Below are 16,793 nucleotides of genomic sequence, written 5' to 3' on the forward strand. Positions count from 1 at the left end.
TAATCCTAATCACAGCTTGCTTGTAAATGAGTAGGGCAGCACACAATGGGCCTGATCTGCCCACAATGATGCACTGTATCTGCAAGCAGAAATTCTCCAGCAGTATTAGGACCACCACATTAGTTCACAGGAAGCTTTACACGTATCAGCGAGGGGTTTAAAGTCTCAAATAAAAAGCTGGTACGTTAAAGGAGATTTCCAATAGTACATCTTATTACTCATGTAAAGTCACTGGGAAAAGTTGCCAGCATTCCTTTGTGTTATAATCATTAAAGAGCAACCGCCAGCGTTCCCACACTTTTAACTTTTGCAAAATCGTTGCTCTTTGCCCTTTACCACATCTGTGTTTGCATAACCAAATGGTGTACAGCTTGTCAACACCTCTTTATGCCTTACCTTCTTCCCTCCAGGGTTTTGTTTATGTGTCATCAGAACAAATCCACTTCTGAGGTGCAGAACATCCTTTTTCATAGTACACAAAAGAGATCAATAATTACCATATTAATTCTCAAGCACAAGCTCTGAAGGGATGGAAATGGCCTGTATAATCAAATCCAATTTTAGGAGAAACAACTTGTCTAATTGCCTCACACCCTGGACTGCGGGGGTTCCTTTCTGCTTGTGTTTGGTGTCAAGTAAAACCATCCAGTAAGTAGGCAGGAGGGAAGAATACATCCAACCCAGTGTTACCCTCTGGCCAGGGTCACTGCAAGTCCAACACCAGTTCCTTCACCCCATTAACACATGTGATGCAGTGCCCATGAGCTCAGTTTACAAGGTACAGAAATTTGCCACCACTGCCAACCAGAGGACTGTGGCAATGTCTGTCTTCAGTGGAATTTGGGTGCCCTAGAGCCATGTTCAGTCACCTTGCTTGAACCTAAGTCACTGTGTTTCTTTTCCCATTGGTGTTTCCCAGCAACTTCCCTCTCTGCACCTTGCTTTCGTTGGCTGAATCACTCCTTCTTACTCTTCACCAAGTAGGTGTAGGGAATTGCAATGAATTTAGACCAGCTGTGAAAACAGCCTGTCAGTCTAGTAGGTGACTTGGACAGGTATTCAGGGCTGTGAGATATTGGAGGTAGCAATAATCTAGTCAAATTCTACTATTCAGAGTCACTGAGGTGCTTCACTCTCTGCTGGTATGAATGCTCAGGAGCAGCCAGGTTTGCTGTGGTAGGCAACTAAATTGTTGTAATTCAGACTACGAGACTCTGACGCACTACCTCAGAGAGGCCAGATTTGTCAGATGTGCTCAGACTGTGCCTAATAACAACAGCATCAAAACAATGCTTACAGTTCTGACTCCTACTCGCATGAGGACATTTGAAGACAAGATTCTTGTGCCTGTCCAGACATATACCTTTGCCTACTGCTTCCCAGAAGTTAGCCAGATGTCCTCTCAGTCCACTCAGAAATGAATCACTCCTGTGAATGTTCAGTAAACTCACTATATTGCCAATATACTCCTCTTTCAGTGACCTACATTGAATCCAAGGTGCTTAGATGCCATGAATCACCCTGATGGATTAGGTACCCACTAACCTCAACTTTGTGACACTTATATTTGATGTTTGTGCTAGTTTGAACATAGATTTTATCCTTTAGTTCAAACTGTAGCAGTTTTTTCAAGCACTCAAACTTCTGCATTTAGTCTTTGATAGTAAACACATGGAAATTTGGATGGTTTCTTTGAACCTCAGACTCTGGGTTACCTTTTAAGGAAAACTTTCCTTGTTGGTTCAACTATAGCTATTGTTCAGCAGTACTACCTACTTCAACAGCAAACAGACGTTTGCTGGTCTTGATTTCTAAGTGCTATTCCACCTTCTCTTTGAATTTCCTTTTTGATGTTACATAGGATATTTGCATAAAACTGAGGAACTAAGCCAAATACTTCTTTTACCGCTTCAAAGCTGCTGATTGCCGTGAAGCAGGACTGGTGTAAACGAGGGGAGAATCTGACGCAAGAGGGTAGTTCAGTATAATTATATATTTATTGTCCAATACCATTTAAAACCGACTTGCTTCAGTTGTGTCTGGCCAAGCCCAAGGTAAGCTTGGACTCAGCTCCAAGCTAACACTGTGAAGCATCTTTGGGATCACAGCTGATTCATGCCCTGCTGGCTAAAGAACTTGCTTTCATCTGTCTGCAGCACTCTTAGTAGATATTTTCTAAAGATGAAGTTTAGGCAAGATTTGTACTTTTCTTACAGGTTCATACCCAAGCTACTGGGAATCCCACATACTGTTTAAGAGGTGATATTGGAGAAGGTTGTACACAGTTTGGGAGACAAAATAAATGAAGGAAATAGTTACAAATCTAAAACGGTTCTTTTCATTCCTCTGTTCAGTAAACAGAAGAACAAGAGAATGGCTGAAATAGTTGTGTTTCTCCACATTCCTTAAAACAGGTTATCCTGGCTGAAGTCTCAGGTTTGTCACACAAACATCATAAGTCTGTAAAACAAGAGAGGCCAGTTGGTCTCTCTTATCCTAGTAAATGCCTAGATCACTGTTCTACATGTACATAGTAGAATATGGGCTGTGTGAAGTGATGAATGCTTCAAATGTATTTCCTAGAAGAAATTAAATGAAATGTTAAAACTCATCAATCATCCAACAATGACAGGTCTTCACTAGGCTGTACAGTTTTGGAAGACTGTATTCCTTTGCCTGTATTATTCTTTGATCCAAATAATTGGCAATTAATTTCAATCAGTGAGCATAGTTCAGACTGATCTTAATCTGATTCATACTATATTAATGCTCAGTCCACCAGAGTATTTCACTATGCACAATAATACTAATAATAGATCTGGACTTGGCCTTGAGATACATCTGAGCTTGTGATGCAGACTATAATGTAGAAGTTCAAATGTGAACATTGTGACGAAATAATCCATCCTTGATGAAATTTAGAATCCAAGTTTTGAAGTCAGTTCTGGTCTGGCAATAGGGTTGTTACTCGTTCACACTGTGATATAATATCAGTGCTTAAGATAACTTTTGTGAATTAGCAAATGAATCAGGTATGTGAAGTTGGATTTTAAATTGTTTGGTTGTTTCTTTTTTGTTTGTTTTTTTTGAGTTACAGTGGACACTGTTAACTCCAAAATCTCATGGACTGTGAGCTTGGAAACCTACTACTGTGCTCAGTATGGTTACTTGCACCTGAGATCACTTAGGATTGATCTCTCTTTGAAGCTTTGAGCTGTAGACATTTTTGGTCAATAGCTAGTCATTACAGCTATGGATCAGATACAGCAATACTTGAATGTGTTTGAATGCATTCAAAATTTTAAAAATAAACTGCAGTTAGGATAAAACCACATCCCATGATGGAAAGATGTTAACTGACTACAATCTGCTGTTTTGATGTTGGTGAAATCCCTGCTTCTAACAAATAGATCAAGCTGTTAATTAATGAAAATAAATTATTTTACTTTTCCATAACTTGTTTGTATTTTGACAGGTTCCCTTTATCCAGTTATTTCAGGACATGGTATTGACATGCCATATCATAATATAATTCGCAGTGACACTTTCAAATGTGGTATGGCAACATACCAAGTAAGGGAAAGGAGAGCCCCGTCCTTCATGCCCCGTCCCTGGAGGTGTTAAAGGCCGGATTGGATGAAGCCCTGGGCAACCTGGTCTAGTATTAAATGGGTAGGTTTGTGGCGCTGCATGTGGCAGGGGGGTTGGAGATTCATGATCCTTGAGGTCCCTTTCAACCCTGGCCGTTCTGTGATTCTGTGATTCTGTGAGAGCTCACACTGTCATGACATGCAATTATTTCAGATAGCAAACTGCTGCAGGTGAAGTCTAATACACTGTCATTAACTAAGAGCATGTATATCTTGCATGCTATCCACTATTCAGGCAATGAGGCTTTCTGAATGGAAGACAGATAATCTCATGGCTGGAGGATTTTTGGTTCTTACAGTCACCTCACACAACCCTTTTAAATTCACTCTGACAACGGTGATGTAGGGATGAAGAATCAGTAAGACATCCTTTCTGGAGCATTAACAGGCTTGACTATTAATATCAATATTGCTGTAGTGTTTTAGAACTTAATCATACTAAAAAAGGACACATGAACATAGAAACAATATGATGTCAGTGACTAGCAAGAGCAAGACTACTCCATGAGGGAAGATGAGCCAGGAGCAGAGGGTAATGCTGGCAGTCTGTGCCCTTGCCCACAACACCTTAGCACAGCAGGCAGAGCCAGGTGCTGGTAGCAGGATCCATTAACAGTCTCATTTAGGGTAAGGAATGAATAAGGTTCAAATTCTAATCCAATGCCAAGTCAAGAACAAAAGGAAATTTAACTGCAAGATAGATCCAAGCTCCATCTAGGTAAATGTATGATATCATTCAGGTAGCTGAAGATCCAGACTTGAACTCACACAAAACTCTTGGGTCAATGGGCGAAGGCTCTAGGAGGACAACCCACATGAAGTTTGGCTCTTAAGTTTTTTTAATTAGTCAGGACCCTAGGGGATCTCCTGGATCACCAGAAATGATCTCTAATATTACAACAAACCACACTCAAAAATTCTCTCTGACAATGTCAGCTTGAAATGCTCAAAGTTTTTGCTCTTGCTATTAACAATGAGAGGCAGAATCATAGAATCAGAATATCCTGAATTGGAAGGAATTCATGAGGATCATCAAGTCCAACTCCTGGCTCCACACAGGACCATCCAATATCTGAGAGCATTGTCCAAATACTCCTTGAACTTCAGTGGGCTGTGCCCTCTGCCCTGGGAAGGCCATTCCATCTCTCTCTGTGAAGAACTTTTTCCTGGCCCCTGCCTGACACTCCCCTCACACAACTCCATGCCGTCTCTGCTGTCACACAGCTCAGAGCTGCCCCTCCACTCCCTTTGAGAAACTGCAGCCACAATCAGGCCTCTCCTCTGCTCTGGGCTGAACAAACCCAGCTGTTCTTCATAAGTCACGACCTTCAGGTCCTTCACCATCTTTGTATCCCTCCTTCGGATGTTCTGTATGTTTTATGTCCTTATAATGCATCCAAAACTGCACCTGGTTCTCAAGGTGAGGCCGCACAGCACCGAGCAGAGTGGGACAATCCCTCCCCACACCTGGTGGCAGTGCTGGGCAGTCTGCCCTTTTGGCTTCCAGGGCACACTGCTGACTCAGGTTCAACTTGCTGTCACCCAGAATCCCCAGATCCTTTTCCAGTAGGCTGCTCTCCAGTCTTTTGTTCCTCATTCTGCACATAGAGCCAGGCTTGCACTATTTCAAGTGGTTAGGCTGTCCTAAAATCTTTTCATTATCCTACAGTTAGGGCAATTCTGTACATTTTTCTGTGATGTCCTTTCATTTTCAATCTCAAAATTGGCTTTAGTTGAAGCATCTGAATTTTCTGTTGCTCTGTTGCTCACTTCTGCTTTGTTTTTAGGTTTGGTTGGTTTTGTTGTTGTTGTTGTTTGTTTTGGTTTGATTTGTTTTGATCTCTTTTTGAAAACAATGGTATCAGGACTTCTTTCTCACTACTCTGAATACCATAAATGCTACATAGCATTTGCTCATTTACAGCCAAATCACAGTAGTGATACCTAATTGGCTTGTGACTGACTAGTGCACACTACTCTGTTTTCTACCCTTTTCAATAGATGTGGCTACAGTTTGTTGTGAAAATTCTTCTGGTTCCTCTCTAAGGACATGAACTTGCATCTCATACAGTTAAGACAGATATCCCTTTCTATTATCTTACCCATCAAAATCTTTCATTGCCTCCCGTGTTCTGATCCTCTTGTGTATTGATGATGACTCTCATCTTTGTGTCAACACCCAATTTCATTTGCACACTTTCTCTGTTTGTGTGAACATTACTAATTAAAAACTTGGCAATGTGTGTCAAGAACATTCTCTGATGGCTCACATAAGTACCCTCCCTCATAGAGCCATATGACAGGTTCATAGAAGAATTCAGGTTGAAAAGGTTCTCTGGAGATTCCTTAGGTCCCTGTTCAAAGTGGAAACACAATTGGCTCAAGTTGCTCAGACCATTAAATCCCTATTCAACATGTTTCATCCTTGCCTAATTTCTTGTGCATTTTGAATCTTTTGTAATTTCTTTGTCATCTTTTCTCTATTAAAAGTAGTTCTCATTTCACACTATATTTAGATGTTCATGGAAGTCCAAACCTGTACCACTTCACTTCTCTGGAATTGGAATATTTTTATGTACTTCCCTTTCTGCCACAAATTCTGAATACCCAATTGTTTTGGGTTGTTTTGGCCTATCTAGTGGTCTGGAGATTTCTTTGTATTCCTGTTGTCTCTAAGGGTTATGAGAATTTATAAAATAGGAAGGACAGATCTTTGAGATCTCAGAACTACTGTCACTCCTTCCTTAAATCAAATCATTCAACACCAAATTGTAATTTGTGTTCTTGTCTTAATTCTTCTCTTTCCTTCCTACAAATGCTGCAGTCATGTAATCAGTTCTTAAATAAAACTTCCTTTTGTCACACTGTAGACCAGCATGCCCATTCTTGAGACTCTTTATAGATGAACTAGAACACACAAGGAAATTAACACTCACAAACAATAACCAAGTACATATCCAAATACAAAAGGATGGAAGGGAGGGACGGAGGGCGGGTGGAAGGGAGAAAGGAAGGGAGGAAGGGAGGGAGGGAGGGAGGGAGGGAGGGAGGAAGGCAGGGAGGAAGGGAGGAAGGGAGGAAGGAAGGAAGGAAGGAAGGAAGGAAGGAAGGAAGGAAGGAAGGAAAGACCGAGGGAAGGAGGGAGGAAGTGGATGATGAGGTTTCTAGATTGAACTATGCATCCTGCTGACCACAGAAACATTTGTCAGTGCATCAGGAAAACTGATGTCCAAATTGATGCCCAAATCCCACTGCAGTCCAAGTTTGGAAGGAGCTGAGAACCAAGATAAACAGGAATTTTGACTCTATCACCAGGCTAGGGCAAAGCAGAAATGTCTCTCAGCACAACAACAGGAATTAAGCTCGTCCCTACTTGCTGAGTCTTCTGCTTGCTTAATGCCAGAAACAGGCAGGCAGGCAAAACTCTAACAGTTATAGGAAATATTATGCAAAAAATTACTTCAAAGCTAGCAAAACACTAACACAAATTGGATGCATAGATCTAGAAACAATGGATTGTTTGATCAGTTCACATTTGCTTTAATAGCAAGCATACTGGAAATACAACTGACATAATTTTTTCTACACGTACAACTAGTATACAGCTAGAGACATCCATATGCAAGAAGACACAAAAATATGAACACATTCAGCTACCATGCAGGAGTGAAAGATTATTCAATCACTGCAGCTGGGGAGCAAAAATCAGGTGCAACATCAAAGAATGTTGGACCTTTCTTCGTATTTTGTTTTAAATCAATTCATGCTGCCAACTAATAAAGTAAACGCTATGCCGTTCAGTTAGGAAAGAAGTAGCTTAAACCAGCTGTTCATTTACTTTCTCTGCGTCAGAAGCAGGAACTCAGTGAGTTCCTTGAACTCAGCATTCTCTTTTCTTTCAACTTTATATACATGCCTTCACAATCTCTCACTATGTTTTGTGTTTTGTTGGTTTTTTTTTTTCCCTGCATACTGCAGGCAATAACTGTGAAACTCTTTAATTTAACAATATGTTCTTTGTCCTGCAACTCTTCCTGTTTTGCAACCACACAGATTATATGTATGGGCCTGTAGAAATAGTCAAACAGTTAATATGGGTAGGGTTTGGCATGCTTTCACCATGTACAAATTCTACAATCAAGTCTTGACAGGAAAGCACTGTATCACCTGTGGTTCCCAGTCCTGACTGAAATATGCAAAATATCACTACTGGGAATGACACCTATTTCCCAGAGAGCTGTAATACCAGTTTCTTCTTATCAATACATCACTGAAAGGTATTTTGTTTATAGTTTAAGCCATTTATTTTCTCTGCTTAGGTTTTTAAAATTGACCCCTGCTTTATTATGCTTTTCAAAAAAAAAAAAAAAACAGAGACGTTAGTTGAAATTGTGTTAGATCCTTAATTTACAAGTACAAAGAGACTTATACCAAATACCTATATTAACCCCTGAGGTTAAATATTTATCTGCATGATTTCTTGGATCTTCTGTTTTAGCCACGTGCCCTCTGCTTGGGTGTAGTGCACACCCTACCAGAAGGCAGAAATACACTGTGCAGAGCATACAGCCAATATGAGAAGAGCAAGAGTCTAACTGCAAAGCAACTCCACAAGTTCAATTACAAATCCTGTTGATGAGACGGGACCCAGAGTAAAATCCAGTGTGTTCTCTAGGTTTGCATCAGGAGCAGCAGGAACACAAGACGGGTAACACAGTAAACAACAACCACTTCATTTGTATCTAATAAAGTAAACAGTCATCAGTGTGAACATGCATGGAACCAGATCTGGAAGGTAAGGAAATAATACCTTTGCATAATCCTTTTTTAGACAAGAAAGGTATTTCAAGTCCTTCATGTGGGCTTGGGCCTTGAACCTGAAGACTGAATTGAAGCAGAATCTAAAGACAGAATACAAATGAGAATTTTCTACTGTTTAAAAATTGCCTTATAGAGGTAGAACCTCAAAAGACTTGGAATTCTTGCTCTGACCTCAAAAGACTTTAAAAATGGTTACTTAAACCACTGGAATGTACAGGAGCAAGTCATCTCATGAGGTTCACAGTCAGTCCCAACCCAGAAGGTAAGAAAACTCAGTCAGAAATTTTAGACTTCTACAAGGTGGAGATTTAAATTTTAAAATGATATGCAGAATCTATTGACTGAGTCTTTTTTGGCTTGTGCTTGGAATAGGCATCCAGTTCCACATTCTGTGGGGCCAGTCCTTCACTTCCCCTTTTAAGGTCCATGTGATCTGCTAAGCAGGGTGAGACATAGTCTGTTTACTTTCAAATGGAGAAAATGCTCTTCTGTTATACAGCAGCCTTTAAACCTGGCAAAGCATGGAGAAACACTCTCACTGATTTTCTCCATTAACATTCAGTTAGCTTTGCCTCCATTGCAGTTCATTAAATTTCTTGGCCAGCTTTCCACATATGCAAGACCATCCACCTTTGAAAATCATAAGCACAAAGAGCACACAATGATTCGTCCTTAATTCTGCTTTCAAAACAGCTCTCTAAAATAAACACTCTAAGGAGATGCAGTGAGAAAAGAGATACACCACTCTGCAGAAAGTGGGAAAAAACAATCTAGCACAAGGGTTAAAATAGGCAGTAGCAAGAGAGAAATACTTCAGCACACAGCTGATGAGCAATCAGCAATGATGGTGCAATGCTGGTCTGCCCTTCAGCCAGGCAGAAGGAACAAAGTCCTCTTTTTTATGGAAGTAATGGGAAAGACAAGCTCTCCCACTTTTCCTGTTCTTTAGGGACAGGTACGGCTCACCAAAGAAATCTCTTCCAGGAGCTTACCAAGCCAGCACAGACTTGGCTGTTTCGCTGCAGGAGGGAGGAAGACGACAATTCGGGGTATGCTCCATGCTGCATTCAGCAGGTTCTCTCCCCTCTGAAGTGCAAAATTGTGGACAGGAGCAACCAGCTCACCTCTTTCCATGTGATTTGAGTGTATGTGTCTGGTAAGGAACTTGCACAGACATCATGGAGGTGCTGAATATTTGCCACCTGTGGGGAGAGTGAGACTTTGCCCCTGGTGCTAAGTCCTTTCCCCTTTGGGCTTGGCAGAGGACAAGTATTTCTCTTGTAATGAGCCTGTCAGAACTCAGAAAAGCAATATCTCTGTGTAGTGCCATATCTCCCAAGTTCCTTAGACCTTCTGCCTAATTAAACGTGCTTCACTCCTATGCCGCAGGTTGTCTAAGGTCATTAAGCCAGAGCTAGCTACTGTTCTTGCCAAAAATGTATGCATTCATCTTGTTCCTGTTCTTTCGTTAGATTCCTTCATGCCAGGGGACACAGACAGTAGCAGAAAGTTACACTTCCTGGCTAATCCAGTGTTTTGATCAGTATGCACTCTTGTTCTGGCTCAGTGGTGTTTAGAAAGTTAGTTTTCCTCTCACTAGACATTATTTTCTCTTGGACAGATCTGTTGCAGAAATTAACATATCTGTCCAAAGCACCACAAGAGACAGTAAGTAGATAATTTCACTCCCCCATTCTTTCAAACTTGCAGTCACCACTAGAGATGAGCGGTCCCTGCTGAACTGTTATTTCTCCTGCTATGCACAAGGGTTGTAGCAATGCTCAGTCAGCGTAGCGCATACTCATCCATGGTTCCATTAAAAACTATGTCTCAAGAGTATTTGTAAACACTTACTTTAGTTAGCCAAATGTCCCAGTTATAGGAATAATGCAGGCACTGCCTTCAGTGAGTTCTGTTCAGAAGACGATTTGAAAGGACCTAACCAAATTTCAAATAGCAGCACTAGACTTTATAGCTGTTTATATCATTTGGCTATCTTCCAGGTGCTTAAGCTTAATATTCCTGACTGTTAGGAATATCGTTATCTGTAAAGTGCCATGGACATTTATGGTGCTATATAAATGCATATTATTAATTAATAACTACGTGTACAATACTAAGTGGTAGTATTTTAAACACTCACAGGAGCAGTCCAATCATCAGCAGCACATGTTGCATTTTAAAGTTCGTAATGCAATCCGCCATTCCAATGGATCACAATGAAGCCCTCTGGCTCTGTCATGGTATGAGCTTTCCCTCTGCATCCTTCAGCCCATATACTCAAGCTCAACTCCTGAAGCTCAGAAGCTGGACCCAAGCCTGGATGTCAGCCCAAGATCTGATTGAGCCAGAGCCTACAGGGCCTCCCTGAAGGAGGGTATGATCAATGGTTTATGCTGTGATCAGAAAACTATTTCAGTAAACTATTGTTTGTTTAGCACCAGGAACAAAGTGGAGACAAAAGGGTTTCAGAACAACAAGCAGACGACACAGATCTATGTTATTTTTTAACTTTTCATCTCCTAAGAGTACCTTAACGTAGACCTCATACTTCTAGAAACCCTCTAGAAACACTTCAAGGTTTGCTCTTTGTCTGGCCAGCACTCATAGGAGTCAATCCCCTAAGCCATATTCACAGAATCATGGAATCATAGAATCACAGAATCATAGAATCATAGAATCATAGAATCATAGAATCATAGAATCATAGAATCATAGAATCATAGAATGGCTTAGGCTGGAGGAGACCTCAACAATCTAGTCCCAACCCCCTGCCATGGGGGTTGCCACCCACCAGATCAGGATGCCCAAGGTGCCATCTAGCCTGGCTTTGAACATCTCCAAGGATGGGGACATCTGCAGATTCTCTGGGCAGCCTCTGCCAAGACCTCACCACCCACTGAGTACAGAATTTCTTCCTAATATCTAACCTAAGTTTCTACTTGCCCTTAGCATTCAGAACAAAGCTCTTCAGTCTGCTGGTGTATTGGTGATACTCAACAATCCACAATATTGATGTGTTAATGCATTAATGGAGTTTGATCCTGTCCCATGGAGTCAGTAGTAAAATGCTGAACTCATGCAAACAGATTGACTGCCTATAGATTTGCAATCTGAAAAATATTGCACACAGCCATCTTCCACTCATCTGCAAGATTTCTATACGGTCTTTTTTTCCTGCCACCCACCATCACTAAAGCTATTCTGTGAAACTTGGTTCCCCACACAGTCCCTACATGTGTTTTGTAAAGATCATACACCGAACTCTCATCTCATGCAAGCTCCTGAATGACATCCTGCAATAAGCAGAACAATGAGGAAGAACATGCTGAGAAGTCTTCCATGTATTCTGAGGTTCAAAATTATATGTTTTACTTGTCGGATCCCCCTTTGCCTAGTGTCACACCAACCCAGATCCCTCATAGTTACCATATCCCTATTTTTCCAGTCTACTGATTCTCCTGACACTACTCTCTTCCTTACAAGACACAGAAAAGCCAGTCCCTCACTGAATACTTTTTTTCATAAATAGAATCATAGAATCATAGAATGGCCTAGGTTGAAAAGGACCATAAAGGCCATATAGTTTCAACCCCTCTGCTATGCGCAGGGTTGCCAACCATCAGACCAAGCTGCCCAGAGCCACATCCAGCCTGGCCTCGAATGCCTCCAGGGATGGGGCATCCACAACCTCCTTGGGCAACCTGTTCCAGTGCATCACCACCCTCTGAATGAAAAATTTCTTCCTAATATCTAACCTAAACCTCCCCTGTCTTAGTTTAAAACCATTCCCCTTTGGCATTTCCCCTCCTGTTCATATGCTCCCTTCAAGTACTGGAAGGCTACAATGAGGTCTCCCCGGAGCCTTCTCTTCTTCAAGCTCAACAAGCCCAGTTCATTCAACCTTTCTTCATAAGAGAGGTGCTCCAGCCCTCTGATCATCTTAGTCACCCTCCTCTGGACCTGTTCCAAGATCCTTCTTGTGCAGCCTCAAGCTCTGCAACAGCCCCCCAGGGAGGCCTTTATCATAAAGCAGGTGGTTTAGCAAAGCCTCAGATAAATCTTTTAACTGTTATCAAGGAATTTGGCCACAAGATCAATAAAAGGTAAAGCAGGAAGATGGAAATTTGGAGAGAAGTTCAGAGGCATGCAGTAAAGAGAGAACGAGAGACAAATCCAGCCTGCGGAGGTTGCATCTTCTCACAGCAGGTCAAGGCAAGAGAAAGGCCCAGGCAGCCTGTGTCTGCTAATGGAAGAAGAGAGTTCCCATCTAGAGCAAGTGGGAATATTTTTGCATAGCATTTGCTGATGGACCTGCAGTATCTCTTCCTTTACACCACTCACTGCTCTTGGACACTGTTTTCTTCTCCCACTCACCTGAGGCCTTAAATTCTCAGCATCTTAGTAATGCCTTCATGCTCTCTGGATCAGGCTCTTGACAAGCACTACTTGTTTAAGCAATGAAGTGGGAGGGTAAAGTAAGAGGTGTATAATGAGTCACAACAAACTTACAGGGGATTGATTGTGTAAATAACAGCAATGTTTAGTCAACAGAGTGCGTAAAGTTATGATAACCATGACAAGCTGAAGTGAATGGATCTGTCTTTACCTAATCCCAGTGTAACCTAGATTTATTCTGGAACAAAATGTCTCCCTAGCATTGTCAGCTCAAGGTAATATTTGGAAAGTCATGATTTGTCATGTAGATTGCACATTGGGGTTGCATAAGATAACTTCCACAGAGTCAGCTTTTTCTGAAGTGTTATATACATATGTCAGATTAATTTGACCTAGATGAAAGGTAGATTTTTTTTAAGAGCTCTTGCATCCTGTAATGCTAAATGTTATCACCTAGCAGACTTATCATTAATCAGATAAAATGATGTATAATAATGGATTTATATAAATACTGCAAATTAAATACTGAAATACTGGGGAAACCCAGGAAAATAACAACCGAGAGACCCAGTGACATAAGATGGATTTAGACAAGTAGATACTGATAAACATACTGCAGTGGGGCAGAAGGACATAAATGTTTAGGCAGGCATGAAGCATGCCTAAAAGTTAAGATGATACTCCATGCAGACACTGTTGCTTTTTTCCTTCTACCTAAGCATGTGGTTTGCTCCTTTTATAAAAACTGTGGGAAAAGAGTAAGATTTTGATAATAAATAAACTTCTTGCACAAGTTCTATGAGAAAATAAGAAACCCTTTATTCCAGAAGGAAACAAATAAAAATAGGCAACTGAAATGACCAGAAAAGATACCAGGTTCTGGAAATGCCTTACAACACTTGCTAGATTGTGAGCTGCACAATGTTACCACAGGACAAGTGTGTCTTAAGGAGCGATTTTGCCAGGATCTCTTAGGGTGTGTTTAGATGGCATAATGAGATTCCGACACATTGCTCAGATGCCTGAACATATTTATCCTGGCCACTGTATGCTAATCATCTATGCATTTACTATACTCCCTTAGCTTAAACTTTCAATATGGCAATTCAAGCCTACGCTTCACTTGAAAGCAGAGAAGATACTTTTAAAATCATATTGACGTGCATGATGTCTACCTCTGACTGTAGTCAGCAAAATGTTCTAGAGACTAGTCAGCAAATATTCTGAAGAATGCATACAGAAAAGAAAAATACTCCCTGTGGGTTAGTATGCAAAACTGCACCTATCCTTTGTAAAGAAGGTAAAGAAAACAAAGAAAACATAACAAGCAAGAGAGAAGGAAAGAAGATATATATATTTTTTTAAGGAACATGAAAAAAAAATATTTCTATAGGTGGGGACAAAAAAAACAAAAGAATTTTTCTTTTAGGCTCCAACATTAATCATATCTCAGTCAGCCTCAAACAGAAATTTTGGAAGCTAATTGCTATTTCTATCAGCCAGTTAGCGCCAATTTTAACCATATTGCTCTGAAATACTTGTTTTGTAGATTGCTAAACCAGCTCTGTCTTAGACTTATTACCACAGTAATTCAGAGCTGCTGCCTTTTCAGTTGCAACTCTCATGCACTTGATCCAGTAGAGCTAAAAGATATTGTATCTCTAAAATAAATTGTAGTACATTGTCACAGAATCAGATGTGGAGAAGAACCAGGGTGAGTAAGAGACGAGCAAGAGTGGTAGAAGAGGGTCAGAGGTAGAACTACTCACTGTGGGGTCCAAATGAGTGAGGCTACTGGGGACACCGTCAGTTCTGGGTAAACTGCTATTACATACACACCTATTATGTATACTGCTAATGACCTAAAGAATTGATTGTTTTATTTAGTTATTACAGATAGCCTACAAGTTCTGCATGTGAAAATATCATTCTTCAATGTCTCCTTTGGATAATATTGCAAATAAGTGCTCATTAGACTGAGCTTGGATGAGGCCCTGGGCAGCCTGATCCAATGGATGGCAGCCCTTCCCGTGGCAGAGGAGCTGGAACTAGACAATCTTTAAGATCCCTTTCAACCTACACCATTCTGTGATTGTGTGATTTGAGGAGCTTGGTTGTATTCATATGTATGCATAAAAATCCTTCTACACCTTCTTTGCTTTGACAGGCATGTTAGTACTGATCTGGCTGGCTGTAACCTCTTGACTTCTCTCAATATATGTAAAGTATATTACATAATATATATAGTAAAGTATATATATAAATAAGTATATATAGTAATATAAATAGTAAGTATAAGTAAATATGTAATTCCTATTCCATGGTACATGTGTTTTTGTTAGTTTACTCCAGTGCAGTTTCAGGAGTCTGGAACTTTTGACTGTGAACTTCTAATTCTCTACCCCAATCACAATGTCATCTAAATAAATGTTAACTCTCTGTATAGAGACTAAGTTATGTTGCAGTTTCTGGTTAAGCATTTCAGTATACAGTGTTCTGAAGACATGTTGTTTTCCAAAAGAATAAGTAAGTGCATGCTCCTTTTCTTCCAATTCTGTCTATTGGAACATTCATCTACAAAAAATACTTGTTATCAGCTATAGTGTTTCCACACTCATTCACATTTTGTCTTGATTGCAGTAGAAAATGTTCCCATCTTCCCATCTTACATAGGGAAAAGATTTTAGTTTTTGTTTCTCTTTACTCTCTTTATTACTAAACATATCTATCTTTCTATCAGTCTCCTCCTTTAGTGTTAGGGCAGAAAAAAAGCAGCCTAGTGGTTAACCCTCTGTCTTTTCTAGACTATGGGAAGATTCTCTATCCCCTGAACTATGTCCTTAGGCGTATCCTGAAGGATTTTATTCCTCCCTTTTTTCCAAAAAACATCTTCAGCAAACTAAGAGCTTGACATACTTTTAACCCAGTACTTGTTTTCACAGTGCTGTCTGAAAAGTGTTGCAATTTCCAGGTTATTGTTTTTCGTACACATGAAATTCAAATGTATCTTGCAATATAGATAAACACTTATTTTTCACCACAATGTCTCGTCTTTTCAACAACATCACAACTCATGCACCAGCATCTACTGTAAAGTTAATAACTGGACTGCCTTAGGCAGGCAGTCTTCATCTCTTCAGCTTCAATGAAGTCCATTAGTTCTGTGAAAAGCTCATTCAAGCTAGAGTTGCTATCACCATCATCTCCATCCAAAATCTTGTCAAGTGATATCTTCTGTGTATCTTTCCCTGGGTATTTAGTTTATGGTAGTGAACTGATCATCAGCAGGAGGAATGCCTGCGGCTGGTCTTCTCTGAGCCAAAATTCATATGCTTTCCTGCTCCTGAACTCTTTAGAGAGATTTTGCTTTCTCTTATTTGGTCTGGGGTGTCAAATAACCTATAAGAGTGACAAGAAGATTCACTGTTTCTCAGATTTGCTTGTTTGGCAAATTCAAAACAGTCTTGTTGGGTTGAATGCATCTCTTGCATAGTTTCTCAGTTTTTATTTAAAGTCTCAGTCTGATGTAGTCATCCACAAAGTGATCCACTGAATTATCCCCCCAGGACTGAAAGGTCAGATCTTCATCTGATCAAAGCTGAAGCCTGTTCTACAATAAAGTTTCCCTTTGTCCACCTAATGTTAAAAATTCCTTTTCATTGTATTTCAGTTTTGTGTTGTTACAAGGGAGGTTCAGTAAGTGTTAGGGAAAGGTTCTTCACCTTAGGGTGGTAGGCATTGAATGGGGTCATGACCTCACACTGCCAGAGTTCAAGAAGAGTTTGGACATTCTCAGACAGTGTTTGAGTTTTAGGTAGTCCTATATGGACCCAGGAGTTGAACTCGATGATCCTTCTAGGTGTCTTCCAACTCAGGATATTCTATGATTCTATGTTTGTTTGTTTGTTTTCTAATTCTACACAC

At 40.4% G+C, this 16,793-nt stretch overlaps 1 long non-coding RNA gene across 2 annotated transcripts; it reads left to right on the plus strand.

The window, feature by feature from the left end:
- Positions 1–2,949: 2,949 nt before the first annotated feature.
- LOC149918721 (uncharacterized) lies at positions 2,950–10,905 on the plus strand. 2 transcript variants are annotated; one of them, XR_016465662.1, is made up of 3 exons: positions 2,950–3,032; positions 8,326–8,445; positions 10,617–10,905. It is a non-coding gene; the product is annotated as an uncharacterized LOC149918721 (long non-coding RNA). The 2 variants fall into 2 exon arrangements; XR_016465663.1 differs by lacking the exon at positions 10,617–10,905 and adding an exon at positions 9,421–9,605.
- Positions 10,906–16,793: the final 5,888 nt, after the last annotated feature.

Source organism: Phasianus colchicus, chromosome 3 (genome assembly GCF_987193195.1).
Source record: "Phasianus colchicus chromosome 3, bPhaCol1.hap1.1, whole genome shotgun sequence".
NCBI lineage: Eukaryota > Metazoa > Chordata > Aves > Galliformes > Phasianidae > Phasianus > Phasianus colchicus.